Consider the following 18,917-nt stretch of genomic DNA (forward strand, 5'->3'; position numbering starts at 1 on the left):
GGCATCTAAGAGGTTTCTAAAAGCAAAAGGAAGAGTGGAACTTGGAAGTTCTAGAAATGGTAACATCTTTACATAGCTTGATAAAACAGTAAATGTTCCCACATGCAACTTTTCTCCCTCAGTGAAGCTGGACCAACATCAGCCAAACGCTCGCAATGGAAAACTGCTCCCCCTGTGTGCAAACAGAATTGAATCTGCACCATCAGCAGCCAGCACGCATTTCATTATGTTGTGCTTTGCTCGGAAGCCACTCCTTCCTCAGCGTTTCTGGAAGACGTCCAGACCAAATGCTTATCTTGTTTGTTCTTTATTGATGACCTCTCATGATTGGCCCCAGTTTAATGAAATAAAAATGTTAAAATATAATTCCTTTTGTCTTTGAAGTCTGCGTTTCAGACTTTTTTGCTGGCCACCTTGGGTCTGAAGACCAGACCAGATGAATGCAAACTAATCCTGCTACGAGGAGAGGGTGAGGCTGGATCCATGGGCAGGTGGGGTCCCAGATGTGTCCACATATTTCACCAACTACCCAGAGGCTTCATTTGATGGTACAAACTTCACCAGTGTGCTTGAAGACACTAATTTCGTTTCCACTGGAGGACTGGGATAAAGCTTTTTCACAGAGTCAAAACCTGTGAGAGACTTGAAGAGATTATTTGGGTCATTATATTGCCTCTAGGCAGGTCCTCCTGGAAGCCTTCCGTGTTAGATGAGAATTTTCTCTACGGAAGGGCCAGGGGAATCACTGAGTTTTCTGAGGGCACCACTGTGGGGAACTGTTCCTTTGGTCTAAATAAAACCCCTCTTGTTCTTCCATAATAATAAAAAAAAAATTCCTTTTTTGCCCTATCCTCAACGGAAAGAGTACCACCTTCTCTATAAAATTGATTGTATTTTTGAATTTTTTTTCTCCTTCTGTTGAAATTCCTACCAGACTATGCCTACCACAGTCATTTCCCTGTGGACATGAATCCATGGGCTCTGGGCAGTGATGTGGCCCTCTTAAAATTTATACATAATTCTCTCTGATACATCACTTTCTGGATTTAGAAGAGGAACACAACAGAAAAAGGACAAAAAGAAGTCCAAGTTTTGAATACTAACTTAGATAGCATAACTAACTCATAGACTGGGTTCACATATGTTTTCTGCAAGAGAGGTCTGGTGAAAACAGGGTGTGTGGCAGGTCAGCTAGCGCCTCCAAAAGTTCTGCTAAAACAGTGGTTTTCAACCTTGGCTGCACATTAGAATCATTTGGAAAAAAAAATTTAAATACCAATGCCTAATGCCTAAGCCCCACCATTAGAAATTCTGTTTCAGTTGGTCTGGAGTGGGGCTTGGGTGTCTGTATCTTTTAAACATTTGCCTAACTAATCTAAACCCATGGTTGAGACCTCTGTATTAGTGGGAATTCAGGTCACACATGCAAGCTATACTTCTGTAGATGATATCACTATGACTACTCACTCACCGTGTCCTAGTAGAGATGTCTCTGTTTATATAATAGGAATGTTTAAACATGAGAATATCCATTAAATAACATGCTAACTGCCACAGGGAATGGCACAACCAACAACAATAACCCATCAGGCAGCATCCACCTTAGTCTAAGGGGCACTGCTCCCCAGATTTGCCCAGTACGCACACCAGGAGAGTGACTCTGTGTGTCCGTTGGATCCGCCTGGTTTACATAAGCCGCCTCACAATACCTGTGGCACTTCATTTAACATAGGACTTCATAAAATAAACAAGAGGTTTAGTTAGAAGGGACCCTACACTGTGGAATGCATTTGGGATTTCTTAGTGTATAGTTAATGTAGAAAAAACACACACAGAAGAATAATTTAAACTAGCTACCAGATAAAATAGAACAATAATGAATTGTGGGGAAGATAGAAGCATTGGGTTGGCTTGGAGTCTTGCCCAGGCGGCCAGTGGGCTCTGAGGACAGATGATCCTGGGGAATAAGTGGCTGCCAAAGCAGCAGGGGGACTGCCCTGAAATGGGAAACTGGAAGACAAAATGGCAAAATGGAGATCATTCTCATAGCAAAGTAAGAAAACTCAGACTAGAATCAGGTAGTAAATGCACAATAAATCAGTGAAACAAACACAGGCACAGAAGTGAATGCAAGAATGAGAAGCAAGCAACCACAATAAGGCAGGCTGGGCTGAATCAACATAGATACCAAGCAAGAATTGGGGCCAGTGAGCCAGAATCAGGGAAGGGGTGATCTGGAAAGAAGAGAGCGCAGATCAGCCATTGTGGACAAAGCAGGATGCAGGAGGACTTTCATCCAACTAAACCCCCACGCTCGTGCAACCTGATAGGATGGTGCTGTGTGGCTTGGTGTCCCTGCAGCCCCTGCCCTCAGCGGCACCTTCTGATCGCTCCTCATGAACATGCTGATGAGACCCTTCACCAAGAGCGCTAAGGCTGCCCGGCTCCTGGTCTGGGTCCAGGTCCTTTATAAAACTGCCTGGCTCTTCGTCTCCTTCCTGGCCCTGTCTTCTTGTTTCGGGGCATACCAGGCAGTCACTTCCAGTACCAAAGGGGATACAGAAATAACAGAGCCCTCTCAGGCTCTGCTTGCAATTGCTTAAAACTCAGTCTCTTAATGCTTTCACGATGCAGGCTTCAACCACTCGTGTTCCTGCTTGCTGCTTTAGAGATCAGTGAAATGTAGCTTATGTAAAAACCATGATGAAAATGTATAAGACATATGTAGACTATAAAATATTATTAAAAGACATAAAAGAAAATTTGGATAAAGACTTTCCTGATGGAGAAGATACAATATTGCAAAGATTCATGGAGAAATAGATGAATAGATTAATGAAACAGAAGTGAAAATCCAGAAACAGACTCATGTGCATATGGAAAGTTCATATACGATAAATGTGGCATTTCTAATCACGGCCAAAAAGACAGGTTACTTGAAGCGTCAGGACAATTATTTTTTATCCAGTTAACAGACAAGTAGTTAGATTTCTGCCTTAGTGCAGATCAGCCATTGTGGACAAAGAGAAGGGACCGTCCTGGGACACCTGCACAGTCATCGTGTACTGGCACCGTCTGCTTTGTGCAAAGGCTTGTTATTGAAATTGGAAGAAAGGGATAAAAGTATCCAAAATTAGGGCTTCTGCCATTTGTAGTACCAAGGACTGGGCTTGTTGAGGAAGGCCTCAGAGAACTTAGAATAGTGCTCAGAAAAAATACACACCTCACCAAGGGAACCTGTCAATCTTCCCATTAGAAACATCCTTACAACATCTAGAAATGTTGGTTCTGGTTATTTTAAGGCCTCCTTAATAATTATTGAAGAAATGATACAGACAAGGGTCAGCAAACTACACTTGCTGGCCAAATCTGGCCCTCGGTCTGCTTCTGTGAATAAGTTTGCTGGAGTGCAGGCACACTCCTTCGTTTAAATGCTGTTGGTGGCTGCTTTCTCACTACAACAGCAGAGGGGAGCAGTTGCAAGAAAGACCCTGCAGCCCGCAAAGCCAAAAATATTTACTATCTGTCCCTTTACAGAAGAATGTTGCCAACCTCTGATATAGACCAAATGTTTCAAAAACTAACATAATAGCAGCAAAGCAAGGTAGCCAAGTGGAAAGAGCTCTGAGTTGGGAAAAAGAGAGCCGATCTGGTCTCTAGAATCAGATCTGCTACCATTAACTACCCCATTAGCCACATGCAAACATGGCTTTCACCTCATCAGGCCTCAGTTTCTTCATTTCTAATAATGGCATTAGAATAAAATTCTTATGACATCAATAGACTACAATTCCAGAATGGTATCAATGAAATCGAAAAGTGCAAAGCTATATGAAATTCATTACATGCTCTGACATTTCATTTTAAAGGATGTAGCTTATTTTCAAAGAACAAAACTGGTTTGTAAGACTTATCGTAAAGGAAAGAAGAGTTTAGAGGACAGAAATCTTCAAATCTGAGCACAGATGAGAAATAAACCTGCACTTCACATTTTTCAACTCTTCACACACATCAGTAACCTGACTCTTTGCCATAGAGAGACAATTGCATGTATTTGCATTTTTTTTCCTGTGTGTGAGAATTTAATTTTTTACAACCCGCTGTGTTTTTCAGGCCCTTTACCTAATAGGCTTTTATCACCTTATGATTGCCTGATTTTCTCTTAATTGCTATATGACAATACAATTTATTTTGATCACTCCCACCATGTGGTTTTGCTTTCTAATGAGGACTCCATGAATTTATGTGTACAAGTATGCATCAGCTTAATCTTTCAACCCCTCTTCTTCCTTGTAAGTGGATAAGTAAAACTGGAGTAAGGAAAGAGACATAGGGTGCCCTTTAGGCTTTCCTGTGTGGGCAAATGTCTGTACACGGGGTTTCCATTCCCCCAGTAAGCCTTGGCCCTGGGCGTCCCTGCAGTGGAGTCCTTTCAGGTAACCTCCGCAGGTTCTCTGAGGTCTTACACACTTGCACATGCTGTGTATGAAGAGGACAACCTGGCCCGAGGCCATTTGGAGGTGCAAAAGCTCTGCTGCTCTGTGATTTGGACGTTACTTTCCCATATACAGTATTTATTAGATTTTTAATTTGGAAAAGGAGAAGAGTTCACTGTTTTGAAAACAGTACGTTCAGAACTGATTTTCAAAGCAGTTATTTTTTTTTCTTCATAAATTCTACAGTTAAGGTTTCTAGCGAGCAATTTTATAAATAGAAACAAACTTTGGGTTTACTCAGTTAGCTGAACATGAAGGTATCATACGTCTCCAGTAGTGACTGTGATTCAGTTCTCAACGTTGAATATATACACAGACCACAGACAGTGAAATCCGCTAAGAGGAGGCAGCTACGGGCAGGATGAGCTCACACCTCCCTACAGTACAACACAGGTAACAATCCATTGTTCTTATAAAGTATTTTAATGATTTGATAATAGCTACCATTTCTTGAGAATCCTTCTTTTGTCAGGTACTTTACATACCATTTCTTTAAATCTTCAAGCAGATTTAATAAGATGATAAGCTTTATTTCTACTTATGAACTGCACTGACCAAGGGTGCATGAATAATAATACATGGCAGAGCTGGGTTCGTGACCAGTTTGTTTTGACCCCATAGTTCTGCTCTTACAAGTGTCCCCTTGGTCTTTCTTTCAAAGCACTTTCTCCTCTGTTAGCTCATTTAATCCTATAGCAACCCTGCGAAGGTGGCAGGGCAGGCATCCTGTTCTCCCGTTACGGATGGACTGGGGAGTAAGCATTGCTCCCTAAGCTTGTAAAGGACAGTCAGAAAAAGGCGGGCTTCCTGATCTAGTGCTCTTGTCATAAATTTTCAAAAATCAAAACTTGTAATCAAACTGGAAGGTTTCATGGAAAGCGTGCTCACGAACAAGTCAGAGGACCTGGGCTCTCCCAAATCTGAGCTCAGCACCCAACAGGTGACAGGACACCTCTGGCCCCCCGTCCAGTAATCAGCTCTATGGTCTTAGTCCAGTGGCTTAACTTTGTTAGGCCTCTCTGTCCTCACCTGTGTAACCAATGGGGTTGAACTAGGAGGTTCCTGAGGTTCCTCCCAGATCTGGGGCTGGTCAGTCTAGGACCCATGGCCAGTGTAGAATGACCACGGCCAAGATGGCCTCCATGTGATTGGATCATATCATTATACAGAGAAAACACAGGAATTGTTTTAGTTAAATTTACAGTCATCGTGGTACTTGGAACCACTGGGTGCATACCTGCCATCATCTAGTGAATTTAGGCCATGCAGACAAATAGTTTAGATAATTCACCGAATAAGTTCAATACAAGGAAAAACTGAGATAGCAGATACCCTTTAGAAAGTAAAAAATGCTGCTTGAAGAGCTAAAGTATTATATGTAGTTTGAATTTGAATGAACAGAATAGTTATTTTAACTCCCTGCTTTGTCTTATTCATAAACCCACATTATACTGAAAACCTTTCTCTTTAGCTCCGTTCTCTGGATCACGTTAGAAGTTCATGCCACATTTCCCACCACCTCTACAATAGAGGATAGAGCAGGTCATTGATGACAGCTATTGATTACTCTCTTGGCTTAGTCACAATTATAACTGCTAACTTTTTGAGCACTTCAAAGTATGCTACTCTTTCCACTTAGATCACTTCATCTAATCTCCACTGCAATCCTGAGAAGTCAGCACTAGTATCACCTTTTTTTGTCATTAATGAGGTCACTACAGCTTTAAACTTAAGAGTGTGAGTAACTTTCCCACCCTCACTCAGGCCAGCAAACCGTAAAACTAGAATTTGAACCCAGGGAGCTGCCCTCTGGAGCATGTGCTTGTAAGTGGAGTAGGTGCGACGCCTGCAGTTCCCAGGAGCCCTGGGCGCCAAGCTAGCATGGACCAGACAAGCGGTGGCCTCTGGACTCAAGGAGTTTACCAGCTAGTGGGAGAAAAGACTGACTCCAATCTTTATAAGCAAGATGATGAAAGGGAAACATGGGGGACTTGTGTTTTAATAGGAGGGGTGGGGAGCCGTGAGGGCAGAAAACTTTGAATTTATAATTTTGAAATCCCGTTTACAAAACCGTCGGGTCACACAACTGATGAAATTGTTTTTGACTTCATCGAACTCATACACGATCTCAGACACCAACAAAAGGACTTCAACTTTCACCACTGCAGTCTGGACAGATGTAACAGGGAAGCAATCATATAGTAACATTAGAAATATGTTGGTATAGAAGCAATAAAGTCATATGATTGCTGAAAAGAAGTGAAATGTCTACTTCCTGTGAAACACATATCCCTGAATATATTCCCAGTTTGTAAATCTGCGGTTGAAGAACAGTGAAATATAATACCAAATACCACATTAAAACAAAACCATAATGACCAGTGTTTGGTTCCTAGAAGAAAGTGGTGCTGTTATCAGTCAGAAATGATAAATAATGCAAAGAGAAAGCTTTGAGATTCTACCCCTTCCAGTCACAGGCTCAGATCTAAAGCACTAAAACGGGCCCCCTGGTCTGCCCCATCCAGCCATGGGATAATGAGACTGGCCTGCAGCCACAGCTGTGGGTTACCCCAGTCCCCAAAACCACAAGTCATCACCGCAGCTTTTCTCCTGCCTCGAGGCAACCTTCAATTTCAGAAGGGCACAGAATCAAACAGAAAGCAATTAGTGTGGCAGAACCTTGAAAAGAAACCAATAGCCAGGATCTAGAGTTTTTTACAGAAAGCCAGGATTTCCTTATTTGCAGAGAGAAACAACAAGAACAATTAAAAGTTCCAAATCATGTACAATTACTTTCAAGTTGGGTTTGGTGAAACATAAATAAATTTCATATCAGAGCTTTAGCCCAAGTCCGGCACTGTTTGTTTGTTTTAGGGAACACTGCTTTCATCTTTGTGGAGGATGTCATAAAAGCAACATTTCAAAAAATTACCATTGGCACCCAGTTTCCTATTTGATTACATTTTGGCACACAGCCCTGCCAGTAATATAGAACCCCCTATCTCAATCCCTCCGACTGGAAGATAATCAGATGTACTACCTACCTTTCACCACTCCCACCCCCTACACTGGAACAGTCTTAAACTGTGGAAGCTACAAGAAATAACTGAAATTATTTAAGAAAGTCGGTACTTTCCATTCTAGTTTACCTCAGGCAAATTCATCAAGCCCCCTTGAAACAAGAGCGCTATGAGTTAGAAGCACCAGATACCAATTACAAGTTGAGGTGTAAATGCCATAATTAATGAGACTTACACTTTAATCTAAAACAAGTCAAAAACGTTGCTGGATAAAGAAAAGAGTAAAGTAAAACTCCATAATTATAATAAATTGGTGTATGGTGGATAGATTTCTCCACCTATCAAACAACAAAGGTAGTTGTGTTGGGGCAGCTGGTTAGCTCAGTCGGTTAGAGCATGGTGCTCTTGATACCAAGGTTACTGGTTCAATCCCCACATGGGCCACTGTGAGCTGTGCCCTCCCCAACTAGATTGAAACAACTATGTGACTTGGAGCTGATGGGTCCTGGACAAACACACTTAAATAAACGTTTAAAAAAAGAGAAAAAAAGGTAGCTGTGTCTTTGCGATAGTAGTCACGTGTTTTACAATTAACCTTTAACTCAGAATAAAGATCTTACACTAACAAATGTACAAGTCAATTTTACACTGAACCGCAGACATTTACGCACATTAGTGCCGTCCACCCCACACCAATTTCAAATGGATTCTTAAAATAAGGTTACATATCCTTTTCATAATCGCCACATGGATAAAATGTCTTATGCATGTTTTTCTGACATACAGCTTCCTGGTTTCCTTTGTTCCTTGCAGATGAGTTGATGATGGCTAAAAGCATTTGATATTTTTCCTACATGCTTTTTTATGCTTTCCTGGAAATCTGTTAATTTTCATAAATTTCTTTTTGGAAATCAATACTACACGCATCGACTCTTCATCGAGAGCCATATTCATTGTCCCTTTGTCAGCCTTCTGGAATATGTGTAAAACATGCTGTCACACTCACATCCTTCAGGGTTTGTTTTCCTTTGTCTTAGTAAAGATTGGTGCGTCCATTTGGGGGAAGAAGATGAGGAGGAGGGGACAGAGAGAGAAATACAAAACCATTCTCTGGTAATTTTAAAAGCTTCTGCCAGGATCAGGACACTATGAAAAGGAGAAAAAAAGACTGACAGGCGAAGGGCTTTGTGATCATAAAATGAATGTGTCAAGGTTAAAGTATTCCTCTAATCCCAGGCTGCAGGAGGAAAGCTACTGCTAATAAAGTCCTCCCGTGCCGTCTGATTCACTCGCTCGCTCTTGACAAACGGAAACAGGAGTGCAGCCTGGAGACCAATCACAAATCACTCTTCTGATTCCTTTAATCCCTTTGTTTCCATTTCTGATCACAATAAAAAAATTTTTAGACAGTAAAAGGAAAGAACTTATAAATAGTCTAAATCTTCAGCTTAATGGAATAGGAAGACCTTCGCTAGAGTTGTTTCTCCCCCTCCACCTTTCAAGCCCCTTACTGACCTCTGCCATGTCTGTCTCATGGTGCTGCAGAAGCATTTGCTCCCGTGAAGTCAAGGCAGTGATAAGAACACAGTAATGTCTGCATTATCCATGTGACTGCTGAGGTCACTAAACGACCCAAAACCTAAAAGCAAGATGCCGCTCAAATACCTGCTCAACCAAGAACAAAATTGGAGGAAACCACCTATCACTGTGACTATTCCCAGGGACGAGGACGGCAATAACTAACACGCACTCAGTACTCACACGTGCCAGGCACTGTGCTCTGCACATCACACTTATTCTCATAGTAGCCCTATGGGAGTAAGTACTATACAGTCATTTTCTGGGGAGAACAAGCTTAGGGGTAGCTAATGTAAGGTCATACAGCCAGGACACAGTGAGATCTTGGGCAACGCATTGTAAAGCCTAACATTTCAAGAGCTGCTTAACATCGCTGAGCCTCTCAAGGTCCCAAAGGCCTAACCTGGATATCCCCTGCTCATCAGATATGACCCACCCCTGATCCAGTAGGAAAGCCTTCTTACCTGGCTAGAGTCCCTACTAGCTAGCCTAGCCACACCCCACCTGGTACTCAACCTAACGGGTTTTACCACCCTGCCTGCTTGCAAAATTATTCAAACAAGCCAATCACATCCTCCTATGGGAATCAGGAGGCATCACACCCTCTTGTTACTACAAAGCCTGCCTTCCACGGCCCCTTCTGGTTCATTCTGCTCCCAAGTGCAACTCATACGTGGCCCTGTGTGGCACACAGTATTCTCCTGCCCCAGGCTGTGAGTAATGAACTGATGTCAATTTCATCTGTCCAGTGTTGGGTGTCACGTGTTCAGCCATCTTGTATTATTTAGGGCAGAGGATCCCTCCTTCTCCAACCAAGTGCATAGGCCGTGGTCAGAAGAGGCAAATGACTGGAATCTCTGAGAACTTGACCACAGCATGGACTGTCTCTTTGAAGTCAGCCAGAAAGAAGGATGGCCAACTCAACAGGAAGGCTCTCTGGCAGCAAGCTTGACCTCTCCTTCACCCCTACCCTGCTGCCAGGGTTGTGCTGCCTGGGGACAGAGTCAGCTCCTAAGAGGTGAAGAGGCCCACAGGAGAGCTGCTGGATGGGTGGTCAGTCCTGGTGCGATGAGAGCTGGGTCTGCTGAACAGGCAACTGAAGGCTCTGAACCAACTACATCACGAGGTCAGATGTTGTTTACAACTAAACAAGGTCATTTCTCTGGAAAGATCTATCACCAGGCTAGTAGATCCTCCCTCCCTTGCTCTTATGAGGAAAAAGAAGCCACCACAATGTACAGAATGATTCTCACAAGTGGGCCTTAAGTTTTCACCCACATGGGTGATCTGAGGACTTTAACAGCTGAGCTGAACACGAGGTGTGTCCTAGACTCTGTAGCTATGAGCACAACCAAGAAAAGAACATGATCTAGGTTTGTCTCAGCTTGAGCAGTCAGTAGTTTAGTGAACTGACAGTTACTTTATGTTTCTGAGCCTTGGTAACTTCATTTGCAAGGTCAATGAGACACCTTTCAAGGCTGTTGTGAAATTACACAGGGTAATATTAGGTTGGTGCAAAAGTAATAGCGGTTTAAAAGGTTAAAAATTGCAAACACCGCAATTACTTTTGCACCAATCTAATAAAAGTCCAGGATCCAGCACAGAGAGAGGACACAATAAGGGGAGGAATCAGGAAGCCCCCTCACTCCTCCTTTTTTGCGGCTCCTTTCTAGGTTCTACCTCAGACCGTACCCCTGGGTGAGTAGATACTACACAGCAAATCATGTGGGAATGGTCAAGTTCTAAGATTCAGGTGGTTCAAAGTCTAGAAAGGCAAATCCTCTTCCTCTGCTAAGTTTTGGCCAATGTTTATGTCATAACACCTCTTTTTCTAAAATGCAACTTAGGGCCAGAGGAGTTTGTTTTGTGGTATGTTTTTAGAGGTTGCTACTTTATTTGTGTTTGTTGAGTCCTGCTTGTGTTTGTTTGGGAGAGGGGCTACTTTTTTTTAAGAGAGTGATGTCTCTGGGTTGAAAGGCAGCCCCAGTTTTTTGAAGGACAGGTGTTCCCTAGCAGCATAGTGATGGTTGTGCCAGCATATCTTAACACGTTGTGCTACCTTTTTAATAATGGTGTGACCTGGAACAAATCTCTTTCTCAGCTCTCAATTCTCTCAATTTTCGGGTTAGATATGATGTAAATTCAATGCCAGCTCACTATCAATGGTCTTATTGTAATTGTCTCAAGTTTATAAGAAATGTTTCTCTACCGTGTTATAATGTGGATTTAGAGTATTTGATTTCTAAGTGTTGGGCTTTCTGATCGTGAACTTTTTGTCTTCAGTTACTTGTCGGTGAATTTTTCTCCCACAGGCAAAAGTTCTCCCACCCACTCCCAATCCCACTACCATGGGGGTCTTCAACCTGCCTTCCTAAATTTGAACTGACAACACATTTGCTGAATCTCTCATCTTGCCCAAATTCTTAATGAAGATTGGAATTCCTTTGGATGGAATGCAGTTGGCTGTTTTCTCTTGATAGTGACAGGGATATTCTAAGTATTTGGAAACCATCCAGAATTTTATGGTGGTAGCAAGAACTAGCTAGCAGTCTTTCTCCCTGCTGCTTTGGGATAATGTAGGCATTGCTGGTGACTCACCCCAGCAGCTTGGAAAAGCCGAGTCTATGTAGCCAAAGCAGGATCAGGCCACTTCCTCAGAACAGGGAGCACCCCAACAAGAAGAGCAAATGCTATGAACGCCTCTGAAACAACCCCCAAGCAGAAAGCATGGCCTTCTTGTCTCCTTTGATCATTTTTCGGAATATTTCTCTTGATACCACTTGGGGGAATCGGGATTGTTCTTTTTAAACAGGGTGCTCCCTGGAGTTCTGGCCTCTTCCCCATTCTCTCTTCCAGTCATTTCCCTTCCAACCAGCAGCCACTGAACAAGAACGCATCATCAGTGAGGTGTACAGACTGTTTACATGACAAAGCACGGGAATCTCAAAGTACAGGTGACTCCGAGATTAGGTGAGTTACAAGCACAGAGCCTCACGTTACTCAATTAGCTTGGCACAGGTTGAAAGCATTTGGTTCCACTCAGCAAACATTCAACAGCCCTTGCTCTTCCTGTTTCCCTCTCCCAATGGTCCCTCCCTTCCATCTCAAACCCCAGTCCTTTGTATTCACTATCCTGTCTTTATTCTTGCTAAGGTTTTTAGTCTTTCATTCAAGGCTGTATTTTTCTTTCCTAGAAAAACAAGCACATATTCCGTCTGGTCAACTCATCAGTCTACTTTGCTTCAGAGCAAACCCTTCCTCTGGAAGACCTCATGGACCCTGACTCTGCCTTCTAAAATTTGCTCGCTGGTCTCTCATTTGTTGGGATTCAGAGTAGCCTAGTTATCTCTGCTGAGCTGTATCTCAGTCTTGTCATAGTGGGTCTTCCCAGCTTACTCGGTTTACTTTTTCTTATCCCATGGGCCTCTGAAAAGCCCTTAGTTTCCACCCTTATCCCTTGCATTAGCAGATGGTCCCGTATTTCCATATGTATGAGTTATTAGCTGCACTGAATGGCTCCATCCTGCTTTGGCATCCCCTAGCAATGTTGTGTATTTTATAGACTTTACAGACTTAGACCCACACACATCCCAGCTTCCCACCAGTCAGGGTCCCTAGTCTTCTGAAGAAGTAAGAGTTAGATTTCTACTACAAGAAGTAAGATTACTACTGAAGAAGTAAGATTTTTACTACAGAATTCAGAGGCAAGGAGCATGCAAATAGCTAATTCTAATACAAAATTTAAAGAGCAAGAAAAAGGTCCATCCAATCATTCACTCCATCACTTATACCTGCAAGTATCATTCATTCATTCATTCATTCATTCAACTCTATGCTAGATCCATGCCAGGTCCTGGGGAAGCAAAGGTGCCCAGGAACTCAAGTCCAACAGGGGAGACAGGCAGGCTTTGGGGTCAACCATGTGGTAAGTGCCCTATAGAAGGACAGCCAGCACATTCCCAGCGGGGAGAATAAGGAATTCTGTCTAAGAGGGTCCATTTGAAGGGATCTTCAAAAAAATAAAGCAAGGAAACAAACATACATAAGCATATTATTATTGTATGGGGGAGAAGGGGTAAATTTATACATATAATCTTTTTATTCTTTAAAAAAAAATTTTCCTAAATGTCCACATGTATTACTTTGTAATTAAGAAAAAAATAGCATTGTTTATAAAGTAAAAGTGAAGTCAACCCTAGATCACCCATTAATGCCATGGGGGAGAGGCTAAGGTTTGGTCTCCTGCTCTTATTTCTTCACATTTCTCAGCAGTCTCATTCATTCATTTATCCTTTACTTACCCATTTTCTGTCGTTTCCTTTCATGTCTGGAGCTAATTCAGTTCATGTTTGCTGAACATTCATGTGCTCTTCTCCATTTCCCAGATTCTCTCAGAACTGGGGTTTTACAATATGACTGTGAACAAAAATAACAAGTGTCATGTCCAAAGGAAGACACTTAATAGCCAGAGTGCCTTCTCCATCTCTCTTAGCCAGTAACCTTGGAAGTCACGTGTGGAGAGAACAGAATCATGAAGTGGCAAGAACCTGGACCCTTGAGTCTCTCTGGCTGGAGGTGAGTGCCTGCCAACTGGCGTTGAACTTAGTGTGAGAGAGAAACAAGCTTTCACTGTGTTGAACCCCTGAGGTTTGGGGGTTCATTTGTTACCACAGCATAGTCTAGGCTAACCCAACTAATTTGAATTAGTCTGTCTCCACTGCCTCAGCATATAAAATACATATATTTTTGTGAAACTTTGTAAGGCTAGCATCTTGATAATATACAAAATTCTCCTTCCACCCTTTCCTTCTTATTACATTTTTTTCACTCCTTCTCTATTTAAATTAATTTGACAGTTTGTTGTTCTCACCAAGTCCGTCAGTGAACCAAGATAGGATGTTAATTTACTTGTGTAAATGTGTCAGCTTACCAGTGTGTACCCAACCCTGAAGTACTGGCTCCCGGCAAAACATAACAAAGATCTTTCAGGTCAATTCCCTCCACTCACATGAACCGAGAGTCCTTGTAATCTGTGGAGTATCATTCCCTCAGCCCCATTCAACTGAGACGTCTCCTGGGTGAAGACTGTGGAATGCAGATTCAGCCCCAGGATATACTACTGCAAGGAGGCGTGCTCACGTGTGACAAATTAGAGACAGTAGGTGACATGATTTTGTACTCAAGCCTATTCCCTGTCTGTTCCTGCCCCATCCTGTTTCATATACCTGCACTGAAATTCCCTTCAGCTGATTGAAATGCCATAAGAATCTCTATTAACAGTTAGATCCCAATGCTGCATAGTTACTCTGCTCATATTTTCTTTATCCACATTTTCTTATGTATATGTGTATGCATGTATATATGTAAATATTTTTTACAGTAAGTTTCTTTGTCATGAAAGAATAAATTAAATCACCTCATTGATCTTGCAAAACAATTTGCTGCAATGTTACAGGATTTTGCCAGATAACACCTATCACTTTACAACATAATATCAGGACTTACCCTCTGAGTTTATATTAAGCAAATGCTTTATCTGCCTTTAAGCAGTCATATGAAGTCATAGCGCACAATTAAATGCTTATCACTATTTAATTAAGGAGTCATTTTTCTCATTTCACCTGATCCTGCCCAGTTTCCAGCATGATCTGGTGCTTAAAGCTTAAGTGGAAAGTAATTCATGACTATAATAAACCTATGGCAAACTATATATGAGCCACTCCTTGAAGATATTTTTTTCTAATCAAAAGTTATTTAAATTAAGGAAAAACTCTTTGACAAATTCTTCCCTCAGATATTTGACTTCTATCACATGGCTTTCTCATTTTGTTCACTTTTGGCCATTAAGTTTGCCTCCATTTTTCCCTTTAAAGTGCATTAGTTTCTATGGAAACAATGTTACTAATTTGGGAAAAGCTTAGAAATATCCAAATGAAGTGTAGTATACAGTAAATTTCCTGCAATGTTTTGAAATATATCTCCTGGTTTGGTTTGGGAAATCAAAGTGACCTTTCTATAAAGTCATTTTGACCACATGTCTGATACAAATGTATTTGACAGACTGTACACTTCCATACGGGCCTATCCCTAATCTGTTTTCTATGATCCCGCTAAAGCACTTCCTGAGAGCTAAACACCCTTCCTTAAATTTGCTACATTGCTTGGCTATTTTGAAAAATGGAAGGTGAATTAAAGCAATTGTTTACTCTTAGGGTGAAATGCAACTGCTGTTATTCCAGCCTCACCTGTGTTTGTGTTATTAGCCTTAAAAGAGTGTTTTTTTAAAGATTCACTGAGATTGGCTCTGACGAGCCTCAAATCAGGGCCTGTTAGAGATGAAAGTGGTAAGAATATAGATGAGCGAACACAGAAATATGTGGACCAACTATGTCTCTCTGTGGTTTTTGAACAAAATGAAATTGATACCTCCCATTTAATCTTTAGTGGAATGGGAGCTCCCCGTAGCTTAGATGTGTCTGGGTCCTAAGTAAACTCCCTTGACCAACCTGAAGCAAAAGACCCTGTATCATGTAAATGATTATTTACGTACAACCTGTCTTTATTGCTGATTGCTAAGGAAGATTATCATTGATTCATTCATTTGTCAAGTATTTACCAAGTGCTTACTATGTATCAGGAACTGCTCTAGGTGTTGGGGATACCAGCAGTGGATCTTCTGAGATAAAAATCCCCAATCCCATAGAGTTTACAACAGTGCGTATATAAACCTGAATAGAATAAGTAAAATAAAATATATGATATATTAGATGGTAATAATGGCTATAATAATATAAAGAAGAGCAGGTGTTAGAGAGAGTTGCAAGGGAGGTTGCAACTTTAGATAGGATGATCAGGATATTTATCCCCATTATGTAACGTCCTTCTGGGTTACTGTGGTTTGTATTCAGAAGACTCTCTAGATGTATTAAGTTGGATTTCAACAAATCTACTACCAAACCCTTTATATAAGTTGATGACTTTTTCTAATTTTGATTTCCTAATTTTTCTAGTTTTAGTTATTATTGAAGTATAGATAAAACAAAGGTATTTTCAATCTTTATCAAAGCTTCAGTGTGGTATAGCTGTTCAATCATTCACTCATTTTACAAATATTTATGAATACCTACTATGTGGCACACGTCATTATAGTATATTAGTGAGGATACTTGCAGTTCCATATAAAAATAAACATGACTCAAAATAGTTTAAAAATAAAAGAACTGTTTTGGTTCATGTAACTGAAAAGCGCAGAGATGGGGCTGGTTTCTGGCTGGATTTGATCCAGTGGCTTAACAATATCAAACGAAGAACCTATTTTATTGCTATCAGTGTTTCTGCTCTGCTTTCTACAGTTTCTGCTTCATCACCTACTGGTCCCAAGATGGTTGCCAGCAGCTCCCACATAGTTTCTTTGTCCTATACTTTCCAGCAAAATTCTGAGATTTGCTGCGATTGGACCAGCTTGGGTCACATGTACACTTTTGAGCCAGTAATGTGATCAGAGGCAGGAATACAATGATTGGTTAATCTCAGGTCATGTGTGTCACCCCTGGAGCCATAGCTATAGTCAGCTTCTGTGGAAAAGCATGATCGACAGATGGAAAATGGGTCCTATTGAGAAGGAAGAATCTGGGAACGGAGACCAAGAATGTAGTGTTCACTACATCTGAATTCAGATTAAAGATGAGTAAAATTGGCATTGTCCCTGACTCCAAATATTTTTAAAAAATTGTTCCTAAATATTTCCAAACCATTTATTCATGTTGCTCATTTCATTCTTCTCATTCATTTTGAACCCCATAGAAATATACTTTGAGATGGAGAATAACTGTTTAATAAATAAATAATATATGTATGTGGTATGTGTTCTTGTCCAGAATCTGGGCTATGTACGCAGTTAGCACCACGTGACCTGGTTGCCTGAACCCTGTGCTGTGTGGATGTAAGAAAGCAGTGGGCCTGCAAGATGCCACCTCTTCCCACCGTGGACTAACACAGGAAGACCTTCTCTCGCTAGGAACACTCAACCAGGAGCTGACTCTAGAAACTACATAGGAGATTCTCCTGGAGTCTCTAAAACACATTTTTAGAAAGGCAGGAATTGGAGCTAGCCCGCACACCACATCAGACCAGGACCAACTGAGAATTCTGTTTTGTACAGCCTTAAGACAGTTACAGTGGCCATGCAAAGAAAGGCCTAATCCCTAGGACTTTTCAGGAACTAGAAAAATGGGAACTAGAAAAACTCAGAAGGGTGATGGATCTGTGGCATGGTGGCAGAAGAGAAACAAGCTAACAACCAGACAGAAGAGATAGAGAAAGAAACTGCAGGAAACGGCTGCAAACAAACAGTGAAATTAGGACCATCAGACAGAATCCTACGAAGAGTCCCATGACAGCATGGGAGCTATGTTTGTGACATGGCTCTCATGCCAAGTGTAATGACACTACCCTAAGTGGCCACAGAGCAAATGCGGAGGGAATAACTTAGCTTAATCAAACTATTAGTTTTATTGTTGTTTAGAGAAGGAAACTCAAAATCCATAATTGGTTGCTCAACCTAAAAAAAAAAAAAAACCCTTTCCCTCCTGCTACTCCATAAATAATCACCACCCATGTGAAACTAAACAGGAAATGAAAAAGCTGGGTTCATCCCTGGAGAGATGCCACGGATGTGCATTGTCAAAGCTGCCGTTACAACATGGATCATTGACTCATGGCCAGGTGCCCTGGTTGGTTACCATGCCCTCAGGGACAGAAAATAAGGTGCAGTACCTGACTGTGATCTGACTTTTAGCACTTAACAAGCTGAATTGAATCCACGTGGGAGGTAAACTATTGTCTCTGAGCAACAACTTTCAGCACCCTATCTGATGTCTGCTTTAGTCTTGTATCATGTTTTCGAAGGTGAACATTGTTTTAGCTAGGATTTGGTGGGAATCTGTTCCCACTAAATCATGGGCCAATCTTTCCTCCTACAGATACATTCTCTGACTTTGATATACCAGTGAATATGTTTGTCTTGTGTGAAACACTATTTAGATTTGGTAAGTTCTCCTTTAATAGCTCCCTTTCAAATAATAACGGCAGTTACTGGGTATTGAGTGTTTTCTATGTGCCAGATCCTGTCCTAAACTCTTTGTGTGGATTATCTTGTTTTATTCTTACTAAAGCTCTAATAACTAAGTGCCCATGATCCTCATTTTTCAAATGAAGGAACTAAGTTTGAGAACTTAAGTGACTCGCCCAGTGCCACATCACTAAGAAATATTTGCTTTGAGGTCTTTGTAACTTAACATCTACCAAACTGGTCGTATGGAGTACTTCCTAAAGGACTGCCAGCATACAATTACTGTTTCTTTACTCATAACACAGTGGTTTGCTTTTTTTTTGAGGTGAGTGCGAGCTGTGTTGACTCACCCCCACCTGCCATTCCACCACTTACTGGTGTCATCAGTACCCCGAAGTGGCCCCATATGAACTCTAGGCTTAGACACCCAATGCACGAAGAGTCAGTCTCACATGGGAGAACAAGCCAGCTGTCCTCTTTGCTAGACTCTGTTTGAAATCAGTCAAATACTTGGCTGATGACTTTGACCTAGAACTTTGAGTACCTTTGCTAATTCAGCTCTGGGCAGAATATTCTAACTGCCCACCCGTGGAATTCTTGGCTCCTAGAAATAATTTAGGATGTCTAGAAAGTGCACACTCCACAATGGATAGCACTGGGTGTTGTATTAAACATCCTCGTTCATGGAATATTAAAATCCATGAACTTTGCCCAAGCTCTCCTTCACTCTTTACATACTTGGGGGTATTAGCT

The 18,917-nt window shown here is 41.5% G+C and overlaps 1 long non-coding RNA gene across 1 annotated transcript in view; it reads right to left on the reverse strand.

Moving 5' to 3' along the window:
• Positions 1-18,917, reverse strand: part of LOC117022544 (uncharacterized) — a 66,072-nt gene that overhangs the window by 13,083 nt on the left and 34,072 nt on the right. The window contains exon 3 of the long non-coding RNA XR_004423062.1: positions 13,396-13,510. This is a non-coding gene — a long non-coding RNA (uncharacterized LOC117022544). The remainder of the gene's footprint in view (positions 1-13,395; positions 13,511-18,917) is intronic.

Source organism: Rhinolophus ferrumequinum, chromosome 5 (genome assembly GCF_004115265.2).
Source record: "Rhinolophus ferrumequinum isolate MPI-CBG mRhiFer1 chromosome 5, mRhiFer1_v1.p, whole genome shotgun sequence".
Taxonomy (NCBI): domain Eukaryota; kingdom Metazoa; phylum Chordata; class Mammalia; order Chiroptera; family Rhinolophidae; genus Rhinolophus; species Rhinolophus ferrumequinum.